This window comes from Elgaria multicarinata, chromosome 17 (assembly GCF_023053635.1).
Source record: "Elgaria multicarinata webbii isolate HBS135686 ecotype San Diego chromosome 17, rElgMul1.1.pri, whole genome shotgun sequence".
Lineage (NCBI taxonomy): Eukaryota > Metazoa > Chordata > Lepidosauria > Squamata > Anguidae > Elgaria > Elgaria multicarinata.
In genome coordinates this window covers 17,728,670-17,741,653 of record NC_086187.1, presented here as the reverse complement: position 1 = coordinate 17,741,653, position 12,984 = coordinate 17,728,670, and positions in this window count along the sequence as shown.

The following is a 12,984-nucleotide window of genomic DNA, read 5'->3' as shown; positions in this document are numbered from 1 at the left end:
GAGGGTCGGATCAACATGGCTACATTTTTTTTTAAAAAAAGTGACTTGCTCTGTACTTAAAATGTTAGAAAATTGAAGAAAACTAATCTGCAAGGACTCTAAGGATCGCCCAGGGGAAAGATTGCTAGTTTCTGTAACCCCTTGATAAAAACTATAACTGAACAACCGATGCAGAACAAACCCTGCCTCTTCATTGTCGCAGGGGTAACATTTGTTATTAACTGGAATTTTCTCATATCTGCCATCTAGAAGATTAGAGGGTAGAACATTGCAATGAGCTGGAGAAAAATCTCTCCTATATTTGAGGATAGACAATGGTTTTAAACAGGACTTCCCGTTTTTGAAAGTTGGGCCTGGCAAACTCAATGACCCAGGAGACCTATGTAGAGTCTTATATAGATCCTTATAAGACTTATCTTGAACAGCATTTTAAAGAGAGGCAACATGGAAATGAGTCTTAAGAAACACACACGTACACCAGGGGAGGCTGGTGACTCTGCTCTGGGTTTCAGACGGAACCAGCTAGGGCTCTAAAGGAGCTAGGCAAGGGGCTGAACCCTATTCTGAGGGTTTCACGACCCCTCTAGTGGTTGGCTAAAGAGGCTCACCTCTGAAGAAACGATTGTGTGATGTGGCTGCTAAAAAAGCAAATGCTATTTTTGGGCTGCATTAATAGATGTATAGCTTCCAAATCGTACGAGGTACTGGTTCCCTTCTATTCGGCCCTGGTTAGGCCTCATCTTGAGTATTGCGTCCAGTTCTGGGCACCTTCAAGAAGGATGCAGACAAGCTGGAGGGGGTTCAGAGGAGGGCAACCAGGATGATCAGGGGTCTGGAAACAATGCCCTTTGAGGAGAGACTGAAAGAACTGGGCTTGCTTAATAATAATAATAAATTTATTTCTTAACCGCCTTTCCATTCTGATCAAGGCGGGGAACAACAGCAAACAGTAAAATACATAAAACTGAATTAAAACATAATATACATTCTTAAAACAATCTCTTCATTCCAGAATGGAGGACATGGAATCATGGGCTCACGTTGCAGGAAGCCAGATTCCAGCTGGACATCAGGAAAAACGTCCTGACTGTTAGAGCAGTACGACAATAGAACCCATGACCTAGGGAGGTGGTGGGCTCTCTCACACTAGAGACATTTGAAAGAGAGCTGGACAGCCAATCTGTCAGGGATGCTTTGAGGCGGATTCCTGCATTGAGCAGGGGGTTGGACTCGATGACCTTATAAGCCCCTTCCAACTCTACTATTCTGTGATCTATGATCTATTCAGCCAGCTAGTGGTTGGCTAAGGAGGCTGACCTCTGAAGAAACTATTCAGCCAGCTAGTGGTTGGCTAAGGAGGCTCAACTCTAAGAAACTATACTGCCAGCTAGTGGTTGGCTAAGGAGGCTGACCTCTGAAGAAACTATTCCGCCAGCTAGTGGTTGGCTAAGGAGGCTCAACTCTAAGAAACTATACTGCCAGTGTCTAATGGTAGGGTTGGCCACAATTATAAAAAGAAAGTGGTGTGGGGGATTAAGGCTCTGCCTTCTTGCTTGCAGAGGCAAGAGGATTTCGTGCTGGCATCATTCAAACTCTCCAGTGTCCTCCATCTCCTGGGTTCTGTGCCTTCTTGATGTCACTGCTGCTTCCTGTCGTCAGCCATTGTTAGCCAATCCGCGCCATGTATCCCGATGTCCCTTAAATGCCTTCTGAACACTTGGCAGGCGTTGTTTTCCTTTCTCCCGAAAGAGGCTGCCAAAACCACTCATTGGTATCCATTCCTGAACGATCAGGACATCATGGCTACCTTACAGCTGCAATTTTATGCAAGCAACACAAGCAGGTGAGATGCTTCCTCCGGAGAGTTCCTCTGACAGGCGCTAAGTAAGTTTATTCATCAGTCAAAGCGAGAAGCATACAGTTTGGCCTGGTTTCCCCCCCTTCCTGAGTAGAACAGGGAGCCGCTGTCATCCAGCCAGCGATGCCGAACACATTGATTTTGTTAGCTTCTTAGAGAAGCTCAGCTGTCGTCAATAGGAGGTAATTATTATCCAAACAGAAGTAAGCCTGCAGAGAAAAGCTGCCTCTCTCTCTTTCGAGTATAGATCAACATTATTGTAACTGTAAAACATATTCCTTTATTGCCAGCTTGACCGGCTTGGTGCCAGCACAGACTTTGCCATGGGACGTGAGTTACACGTATTTAGGGGACAAACATGCGACTAAATATCAACCCGTTAAGCGTCCGTCGATGGAGTTGCGTCCAGAGGGGTGAGGTGGCTAATTTCATGTATCAGCCAGTGGGACAAGTGGCTTCCACACGGAGGGACCACGGCGTAGTGGTAGGCTACTCAGCGGGTGCAAGGCGGGTGAGCACTTCACACAGTGCATAGTTAAATTATGGAACTCACAACCACAAGATGTAGCAATGGCTGGATGGCTTTAAAAGGGGGTTGGATAAATACGGGACGCAAAGGCTATCAATGGCTACTAGCCCTGATGGTTGTGTGTTATCTCTAGTATTCGAGGTAGTAAGCCAGTTGCTGGGGAACATGGGTGGGAGGGTGCTGTTGCACCATGTCCTGCTTGTTCATCCCTGGCTGATGGCTGGTTGACCACTGTGCGAACAGAGTGCTGGACTAGATGGACCTTGGGTCTGATCCAGCATCATGGCTCTTCTTATGTTCTTATGAACAAAAAGAGAGAGAATAGTCTCAGGATGCTATAAGCGAATTTATTGTAGAAAGAAATTTCTATGATAAACTTGTTTATAGCATCCTGAGACCATATGAGGGATGGTTACAACAGCTGGGATTGTTTTGCTTGGAAAAAAGGAAGGTGAGAGACAAGATAGAGGTGTACAAAATTATGCATGGAGTGGAGAATGTGGATAGAGGCCCATGGGAAGACCACAATGGCTAAGTGTATCAGAGGCGGTAAGCCTACAAATACCACTTGATGGGGAACATGGGTGGGAGGATGCTGTTGCACCATGTCCTGCTTGTTGGTTCCCGGCCGATGGCTGGTTGGCCACTGTGTGAACAGAGTGCTGGACTAGATGGACCCTGGGTCTGATCCAGCATGGCACGTCTTATGTTCTTATGAACAAAAAGAGAGAGAATAGTCTCAGGATGCTATAAGCAAATTTATTGTAGAAAGAAATTTCTACGATAAATTTGTTTATAGCATCCCGAGACCATCCTCTCTTTTTAGTGGCCTAGTGGGACCGAGGCCTTAGCTAGACCTACGGTTTGTCCTGGGGTCATTCCTGCCTGCTCCCAGGATCCCCTGTGTGTCATTTACATGAACAGGGATGAGCCGGGGATAAATCTTAGGTCTAGCTAAAGCCCGAGACTCACAGGGCCACGATTCAGGACAGATAAAAGGAAGTAGGGATAGCAGTCATGGGGAGATCCGGCCCTTTTGAGCTCATCGGAGGAGGAGGAAAAGAAGAGGAGAGAATTTGGAGAATTCAAATTTAAAGAATTAAAATTTCTTTAAAGTAATAAGGGACAATAACACAGCGCTCTATTTAAAAAAATACAAAGCGCAGTGCAGAAGAGGAGAAAGCAGAAAAGAAGAGAGAGGAGGAAAAGAAAAGAAGGAGACAGCAGAGGATACAACGAAGGAAGGGGAGGCGGAATTGTTTCTTTAAATGAATGCTAAAACAACAACACATAGCTCTGTTTTAAAAGTAAATTACTGTTGATCATGGCAGCCTAGGGCTTTGTGATCATTCAGGTGTGCCGAGAACTACTTTTCCTTCAAGAGGCCTTAACGCACCCGACTGACAGCTGTCAAAGTTGCTGAAGGCAGGTGGGCACATTCTTGTAAGCAACACCGACAATTCAAATCAGTTTTGAGGAAGCGGCTCGGAGGAACCTGGAGGCAAGAGAATTGGTGTGCGGTGCAGAACGGGAAGAAAGCAAGGAAGAAGGGCGAGGGAGAAAGGAGCTGCTCTCTGTGGCTTATCTTCCTCCCTTCCTTTTACAGCTCAGTTATAGAACAGCAGTGAATAGATTGCTCTTCCCCTGGGTCCATCATATAGCAGGAAGAGTCTAACTTTTCAGCTGGATGAAGCCACTGGGCAGGCAGGAATAGGTTACATAGCTCCTTTAGAGGGGGTTTAGAGAAATTCCTGGAGGAGAAGGCTATCGATGGCTACTAGTACTTGTTTATTTACTAGCAACATTTCTCAACGGCTTCTCATTTGAATCCAATCCCGAAGTAGTTTACAAAGTAAGAGATGGATAAATGTCTAAAGAATAAATAAAGACAATCCTTATTTATTCCTGGACGTGTTTATTCCTGGAGGAGAAGGCTATCAATGGCTACTGGTCCTGATGGCTATGTGCTACCTCCAGTACCAGAGTTAGTATACCTATGTACACGAGTTGCTGGGGAACATGGGTAAGAGGGTGCTGTTGCACTCATGTCCTGCTTGTGGGTTTCCTGTGAGCAGCTAGTTGGCCACTGTGTGAACAGAGTGCTGGTGTCATGTCTAACCCTACTGCCCCTGTTTTGGGAGAAGATGTTTCAGGTAATCAATCAGAATCAGATTCAGAACTAGAAGATGCAGCGCCAGACGCCGGCCAGCCTGTACCAGTGGGGGAGGAAGCTCTCACGGGCGATTCCCAAGCTGGGAGTCAGCCCTTTCCAGAGCTTATCTCCTCAAGGCCAAATCCTACACACTCAGTGGGAAGTGAGGTTTCTTCCGGAGGTGAGTGTCCTGACAAGCTAGCTGATGCTAGGGTCTGCCGGAAGCTCAAATGCATGGTGAGGAAGGAAGGCATGAGAAAGTCAGTTTGATTATGCCAGAACCTGCCTCCGCACCAAGCGCTCTGAAATTACGGGCATTTGGGAAGTGGCTTCCTATTCTTCTTGAGCGGACAACTGTCTTACTTAGTTTGCATAGTTTTGCCTAGGGGGATGTTTCCAAGAGGTTAGACTCTCTTCAGGTAGAAGAGACGTTTGTTGCTTGATAAAAGCTTTGTGGATTACTTAGCAAGCCTCGTCATTTGCCTCCCACCGAAAGCAGGAGTGTTCTGGGAAACACAACAGCTGGACTAGATGGACCCTCAATCTGATTCAGCCGGGCTCTTCTCATGTTCATTCCACCAGCATCTGCTGAAACACCACTTGCTCCCCCCCCATCTCTCTCCACCCTGTGTGTCGTGATTTTTTAAACTGCAAGTCTGTGGGCAGGGACTGTGTTATTTTTATTGATTGCATGGAAGCTGTTCCTGGAGACCTTTTTTTGACCGAGCAAGAGGATGAAAATGATTTAAACAAAAAACATAAGTAATAAATATAACTGAAAGGAGGAGGCAACTGCACTTTTTTTGTTTTTGTTTACTTAAGACTTTTTTTTAGTTTTTATTTTGGATGTTTGCATTTGAAAGCACAATTTGACTGAAAACGTTTCTAGACAAATGCCATGTTTTTTGGTAAAATGCAATATTTTAATATACATTTCCGCAAAACTTTGCTCCGTCAGACAATTCTCTCCCTCCGCCCCTACTGCCCCTGCCCCCCCACTTCACCCCCAAGGTCTCGTAAACGAAGAATACAGCTAAGGCACATTTTGTTTCACTCGACAGAAAGATGAGTCATGTACAAAAAAGTTTAGTGCAATAATTAAGACAGGTCGTGTGGCCTAATGGTGAGTGTTGGACTTTAGACAAGAGAAGTAGGATCAATTCCTTGCCTAGCCATGCGAAGGACTTTGCTCCAGTCTTTCTGTCATCACTTAACCTACCTCACAGGGTTGTTGTGGGTGAAAAATTCAGAGGGCCAGCTCCTTCAAGAAAGAGCAGGATTTTAAAAAAAGGATATACAGAGATATAACTGCCAAAGGTAACATTCTATTACAAGATGAGCACTTAGATTTCTTTTAAGAATCGCCGATCACATTAAGATATTTTTAAACATCTCATAGAATACTCGTTAAAATAAATATCAAAATATTGACATCTTTCAGCCCGTATGCTGTTTTGATTTCCCCTTAAAAATGGCTTCACTATATATACAAGTCACCTCTTCCCCAATAGCTTGCAAAATATTTTTGTACAGTATTATACATATAATGATCTGTAACCAAACAGCCGTTTTAATACTCTGTTATCATATGTTTCTTTTCTGTTTTCCCGGACAAACAACCCAAACAAACTGGGGGGAAAGAATAATTTATTTGTGGGGGGGGGGGGGGAAAGTTTGCCAAAATAATAATTGTAATAATAAAGGTCAGGTAGAACACGTCAAAGTGCCACAAGAATTCAGAGTGCATTTTTGTTTCTGGAGATGCTTTGTTCTCTTAAAAAATTCCCCCCTTTCCTGCTTTCTTCGGGCTGTATCAGCCTCTGAAAAAAAAAATGAAACGCCAGGGTACCCATAGTTCAGCTCTGCAAATCTGAGCGCTGGTAACATTTGCATATTGTGCAAAATTATTTATTGACATACAAATTGCAAATCTGCAAATTAGACATGCTGTATTAGTGTACTACCTGTGTGTGGGTTTGTGAAAAGCAGGTTTTATTTTTGCATCCATCAAGCACCAGAGGCAGCCACGTATTAGACACTTTCTCAATGCCAGGGAGGACGGGAACACAATTCCTGACTGCAATTTGGTTGTTAGTGTGTACATATGTGCTGGCAGTGCTACAGTTTCCTTTGGCCCATTAACACAACTTCTGCTGCCTGTTGAACAATGTATAGCCCAGGCTATACTCTTCCAGGGCCAACCTACATGTGATGTAAAGTGAGCTTTGCCATCTCACCTGCAGGATTTAAAAAGATGCAAATTGCATTTAGTGGGGAGGGGTGAGTGGATAATGATCCCGTTTGCAGCAGGTACGGAGGGTGAAATTCAACCCTGTTGAATTTATACTGTTAGTTTTACCCTACCCAGGGCCTGTTTACCTTACCCTGTGCCTGTTTGCTTTCTCTTCCCCTCCTTATTGTTTTATTATGGTTTTATTAGAATGTAAGCCTATGCGGCAGGGTCTTGCTATTTACTGTTTTACTCTGTACAGCACCATGTACATTGATGGTGCTATATAAATAAATAATAATAATAATAATAACCCTATTTTTATTTCATTTTAAACTATTTTTATTCCATTTACTTTAGCTCATCTTTTTACTTGTATTTATTTTTTCTAACTATGTCAAATTGTGATGGCTTATCACTTTTAGCAATAAAGATTCATTCATTCATTCATCCATTCATCTTCTGCTGTGGTCCTGAAGAAAACCCCTCTCCTGAAATTTGTATTTGCGAAGGGGTGATCTCATCCCTACCCGTTTCAGCGACGGGATTTCTCCCCAGGGCTACAGCAGGGGAGGAAAAGGTTAATTATCAGTCCAGCTCATGTAATTTGTATTTTTCAAAAACTGCACATTAAAGATGCATAGTTTGACCCTCAGCTATTAGGAATGCTGATTTGACATGCACAGTATAGAATACCAGCTGTTGAAAATGCAACTACTGAAAATAGGGCTGTTGGGAGAAATGTACAATGGAGCCAAACGAGTTCAGATTTCTGTGAGCCCAGCTTTCCTTGAGTCCAACAGATTCCATGGACTTGTCGACTGGTTGTTTTTTTTTAACTTTTGGAATTTTACACAGATTTAGAATTGTAGAAAAATATGTTAAAAAACAACCATAATCACCAACCAAAATGCATGTTTCCCCAATAAGCTAAAGCATGGAGTTTTCATGAAATTCACGCAGGGGGGGATTTGTGAATTTGCGCAAGTGCGAATTTGTGCAAATTCGGGAAATGGGAAAAATCCAATTCTGTCAATGAGTGGAGGCCTGAATGAAAGGCACTAGTCAATCTGTGAAAGGCAGATTTTTAAAAATCCAAACAACAGCAGCAGCAAATGTATTGGAATTCAGAATCTAGGCGACAAAAACCTATTGCAACTCACAAAACCTCACCGTTACCTTTGTGCCATAAGCCCTTTCCAAACAACAACAACAAAATACAGGAGGAATGAATTGGAGGGAGGGGAATCTGGGCAGAAGCTCCCCTTGCAAGGGAGGCACATTCAATTTGCTGTGTGTGCACAGACCCCCTGTCTGTCCCTCTCTGTGTGTACAGCAAAGTATCAGCACATGGGTTTATATGGCAGCTTAGCCTTCTCCCTCACATGCATTCAGTATTGTGCAGGGCATCCTGTTTTTTTCTTTTTCTTTTTAAGAGGAACATTTATTCATTTGAGTCTTCATTCTTCCCCTTAATGTGGTACAAACCAGATACAGTCATACAGTGGAGCCAGGCCTACTTCAACGAACGAATGGATAAAAAAAAATAATGTATAGAGATGCCCAAGAAAGTGCAGTAAAAACGGGCGCCCTTGGCGTGTTAAAATAATAATCTACAAGAAGACCAAATGGAACAGGAGTTGTGTGTTTTTTTCACAACCACTGGTGCCCAGAAAAATCTCCTGGAAGCCTGAGCAGTTTTCCTGGCTCTGCTTAAGACTTCTTAGTTAATGAGATGTCAGGTACCGTAGCGCATTGGAATAAAATGCATCATCTAACAGAAAATCTGCCTAGGAGGAGGCAGCCAAAATAGATGTTAGAGGAGCCACAAAATTAATGGAGACGCAATAAAAGCATTGACTCTTTGATGTCTGTTATAACAACAGCAGCAGCAGCAGCAACAACAGAGCAATGTGGTAAAAATAATTGGAGAAAGAAAAGCTAATTCATGCGGGGCCATCAACATTCCTCGTATTGTCTGGACATCAGAATCCCAGAGAACGTCACTGATGCCCCATAGTTCAAAACACCTCTGGGCTGGTTCATATATGCAAACGGGCTTCTTAGCGTCTCAGCACCAGGGCTGAGGCACCTGTGGCCTTCTAGATATTGTCAGACTCTCATTTCCCACCAGCCCAGCCCACCTGGTCAATGGTAAGGAATGATATGAGTAGTAGTTCACCAACATCTGGAGGGCCACAGATCTCCCAATTCTGTTCTACAGGGTAACTCCAGTTTAAAGGACTACCTGGAGAAATCCAAGGGCTGGATCCAAATGCAAGTCATAGAGCTTTTGAAATCAGTGGAACTCAAGTTAGTCATGACTATCTTGAGTCCCATTGATTTTAATGTGTCTCTTCTAAGTATGGCTAAGGGCTTTGCTAGACGTACCGCCTAATCCGGGCGGGAGGAGCGGCGAGCCTGTGCTACAAGTAGCATGGGCTGTCGTGCCTTGCTAGACGTGAACACGACGGGGGAAAGCAAAGCCCCATCACGTCTGCCTTTTTTAATTTTTAAAGGGGCTGGATGCAGGAAGGCTCCTGCGCTTAGGTAAGCCCCCCCTTTTTTTTAAAAAAAACCCTTCTCCCCACCCACCCTCCCACTGGCTTCATTTCCCCCATCCCCCCCCCAGCTCCGTCGCCTGCCCACCTCCCCCAGGTCCAAACTTCCCCCCACCTCCCCCAGGCTCTGATCTCCCCGTCCCCCAGGTCCAAACTTCCCCCCACCTCCCCCCGCGCTCCGATCTCCCCCCACCTCCCCCAGGCTCTGATCTCCCCCTCCTCCAGGTCCAAATTTCCCCCCACCTCCCCTGCGCTCCGATCTCCCCCCACCTCCCCCAGGCTCCGATCTCCCCCTCCCCCAGGTCCAAACTTCCCCCCCACCTCCCCCAGGCTCCGATCTCCCCCCACCTCCCCCAGCTTCTGATCTTCCCCCACCTCCCGCGGGCTCCACCATTTGTCCCGGCTACTCGCGAGTAAGTGCTGTAGCCAGGAAAAGCGTCGCAACGAGCTTAGACGCCCACAGTCTCGGGCTCAGCCCGAGGCTGCGGGTAATACCGGGCCAAAAGAGGTTCCGGTTAGCCCGGGCCGAAGGAGGTTTCAGCCCTGGCTGACCCCGGGATCCCCTGTGCATCATCTGGACACACAGAGGTCAGCCCGGGTTCAGCCTGGGCTGAAACCTCCATATAGCAAAGCCCTAAGTCTGGTTCCAGACCTCTTTATGTGAACTGAGGTGGCCAGCCATTCCTCCCATTGCACAGACTGGCGTCAACTGTAGGCATGGTTGGGCACCTGCTGAAGTCCCCCAGCCCCAGTAGGGGCCCACTGACAAGAGGCCCATGGAGATGTTCCTCCTCTTCACCATTCCGACCTGCTTGTTCACCTGCCTCTTGCTCTGGCCCAACGAACAATGGTGAGGAGAAGGCGGAGCAGTAGACGGCATGGCCTATTTGCTCACTGCGTCTCTGCTTGGCAAATAAGCAAGTGTTAGCAGGTGATTACAGAGAGGATGAGAAGCAACCGAGCTGGTGACAATGGCAGCAAGAAGGTGTGCTCTCTGAGGCTGGATCTACACCAAGCAGGATATAACACTGTGAAAACAGGTTGAAAGCTGTATGTGTAATGTGTCCTGGGCCCGAACAGTTGTCAAAACCATTATAAACCGTTATAAAGCAATAGTTTAGATCCTGCCTGAGGGAGGGAGCCCATGGAGCGTGTCTTTCCCGTGGACGCTCAAAAACCTGAAGACGGCACTGACTATATTCCTAGTCTTTCAGTTGTATCTACATGCACTCATTTGTGTTCATTTCAATGGGCCTCTCTAGGCCTAACATTGGCTACAACCCTCTGTAATTATGAAAACAGCCACTGTTCCGTGGTCTAAAACTGGCATCATGTTTAGCATTCTGGAGAAGGACCAGGGAGAGATGGATTGAAATTAGAGTTGTGTGCAAACGGACCTTTTATTCATGTTGCCTCTACTCTTTTTGACATAATGCCTGAATAGGGCTTACCTCTCCCAATAGTTCTGGGACAGATTCTTAGATGTGTGAAAAGCCAAGAGCAAACCTTCAGGCGTGTGTATCTTGGCTTGGATCCCAGATCTGCCATTCTTGATAGGAAGGGCTCTTCTCCCAGAAGGGCCCCCACCTGATTTGGGTGGATGCCCCGTTCCCCCAGTCGGCGGGATTATGTGACTCTCTGTGTAGTGTTTTTAGGGGGTGGAGAGGATGCTATAGGAAGGGGGAGTTGGGGAAATCATAAGAACATCAGTAGAACCATGCTGGATCAAACCCTGGGTCCATTTGGGCCAGCATTCTGTTCACACAAGTGACCAACCAGCTGTTGGCCAGGAACCCACAAGCAGGACATGAGTGCAAAAGCACCATCCCATCCATGTTCTTAACCAACTGGTGTACATAGGTTTACTGCCTCGAACACTGAAGATAGCACACAACCATCAGGGCTAGTAGCCATGGATAGCCTTTCCCTCCAGGATTTTATCCAACCCCCTTTTAAAGCCATCCAAATTGGTGGCCAACACTACATCTTGTGGTAGTGAGTTCCATAATTTAACTATGTGCTGTGTATAGAAGTCCTTCTTTTTATCTGTCCTGGATCTCCCACCAATCAGCTCCACAGGATGACCCCATTGGGTTCTAGTACTATGAGAGAGGGAGAAAAATATCTCCCTATCCACATTCTCCACACCAGGCATAATTTTGTACACCTCTCTGTTTACCCTTAGTCACCTATTTTCCCAAGCTAAAGAGCCAGTTCCACCGGCACTATTGATTCTGTGTAAATCCAGATCCAACCTCCCCTTCGCAAATGTCTGGAAGCTCTCCTCCTTGTCTCTTCACGATGGGAAAAGTCATCATTCTTTTTGGATGCTGTCGGATAATTGTCACCACGTTGCCAAACCAGACATTTCCACATTTGCCAAGGTTCACAAGGGCACACGGCCTTTCACGGCCTTTTTCGATTTATGTTCTCGCAGAGGGATAAAATCACGCCCTCCCCCATCTCTCTCGGTCTCGTGTTGAAAACACACAAACGTTGTTTCAGCATATTTGCAAAGGGTAAAAAGTGAGAGCCATGCAGCAACAGGAGGAGAGAAAAACAAAACAGAACATTCAAGGTGCTTTCGGTGGGTTTTTTTGTTTTAATACTTTGACAATAGTCCAGAGAGAAAGAACATACAACAGCGAAAACTTCCAAACACACTTGTTGTTTTTTTAAGGCCACATTTAAAAAAAAGATGAAGAAACTTAAGGCTTCTCTAAACAGGGCAACTCATAGGATGCCATGGCATGAATTGAGTTGGAAATAGTCCAGATAAGCAGATTTACCCACAGGGAAATCTCGCAAGCGGCAACTGAAATCTCACGCTTTTTAAGGAGGTGGTGCTTTCATTGCCGTTGGCGTCGTTAATGGCAAACTACGTAAAAAAAAAAATTCCCAGCAAAACTGAAGGTGCTGTTCTTAGAAGCGACACGATCACCTTTCCCCCCCGCCCTCCCCCCCAAGTCAAGGGTGATTCTAATCACAAACAGAATCAAAGACAAAGTCATTTATAATATACAAATGCGGCACAAATGAACTGCGCCGGGGATTTAACCGCTCTGTTATCAGAGACACCTGTACAGGAATCTTGCTGCTTATTTGGCAAGGTTACAAGTCTAATACTTAGTAAGTTTTCTTTCTTCGTCTTTTTTTTTTAATTACAGAGAAAGAGAGAGAAAGAGAGAGAGAGAGAATTTGCATAGATTGTACATTCAGCTCAGAGAAGATAAGTTCTTCCTTCCCGCCCTTGTTTTCAACAGGTAAACGCATTTGCAAGTATTAGTGAGGTAGCACCTTTGGTAGCACCCGTGAGCAAAAGAAAGTAACCCAAGGCAGAAGCAATAAGAACGAAAAGGGGGGGGGGGAAGAGAAGATGACAAAATGAAAGCAGTATTTCTCAGGAAAGGGGAAGCCGCACGGATGGAGGCCCCCCGCAACAATTACAGCATCCGCATTTGTCAAGAAAACAAACAAGGTAATTACTGCCAGGCTACTAAAGCTGGAAAATCATTTCTTTTAATGCTTTCAGAATCACGGGTGGAGGGTCGGCTTTGCAAACCGCCACACCCGGCAGGAGGAAAACTGGGGAAGGAGAATGAGGATCCTTTTTTTTTTTTGCACTCCAGAATGACTCCTGCAGTTGCCAAATAT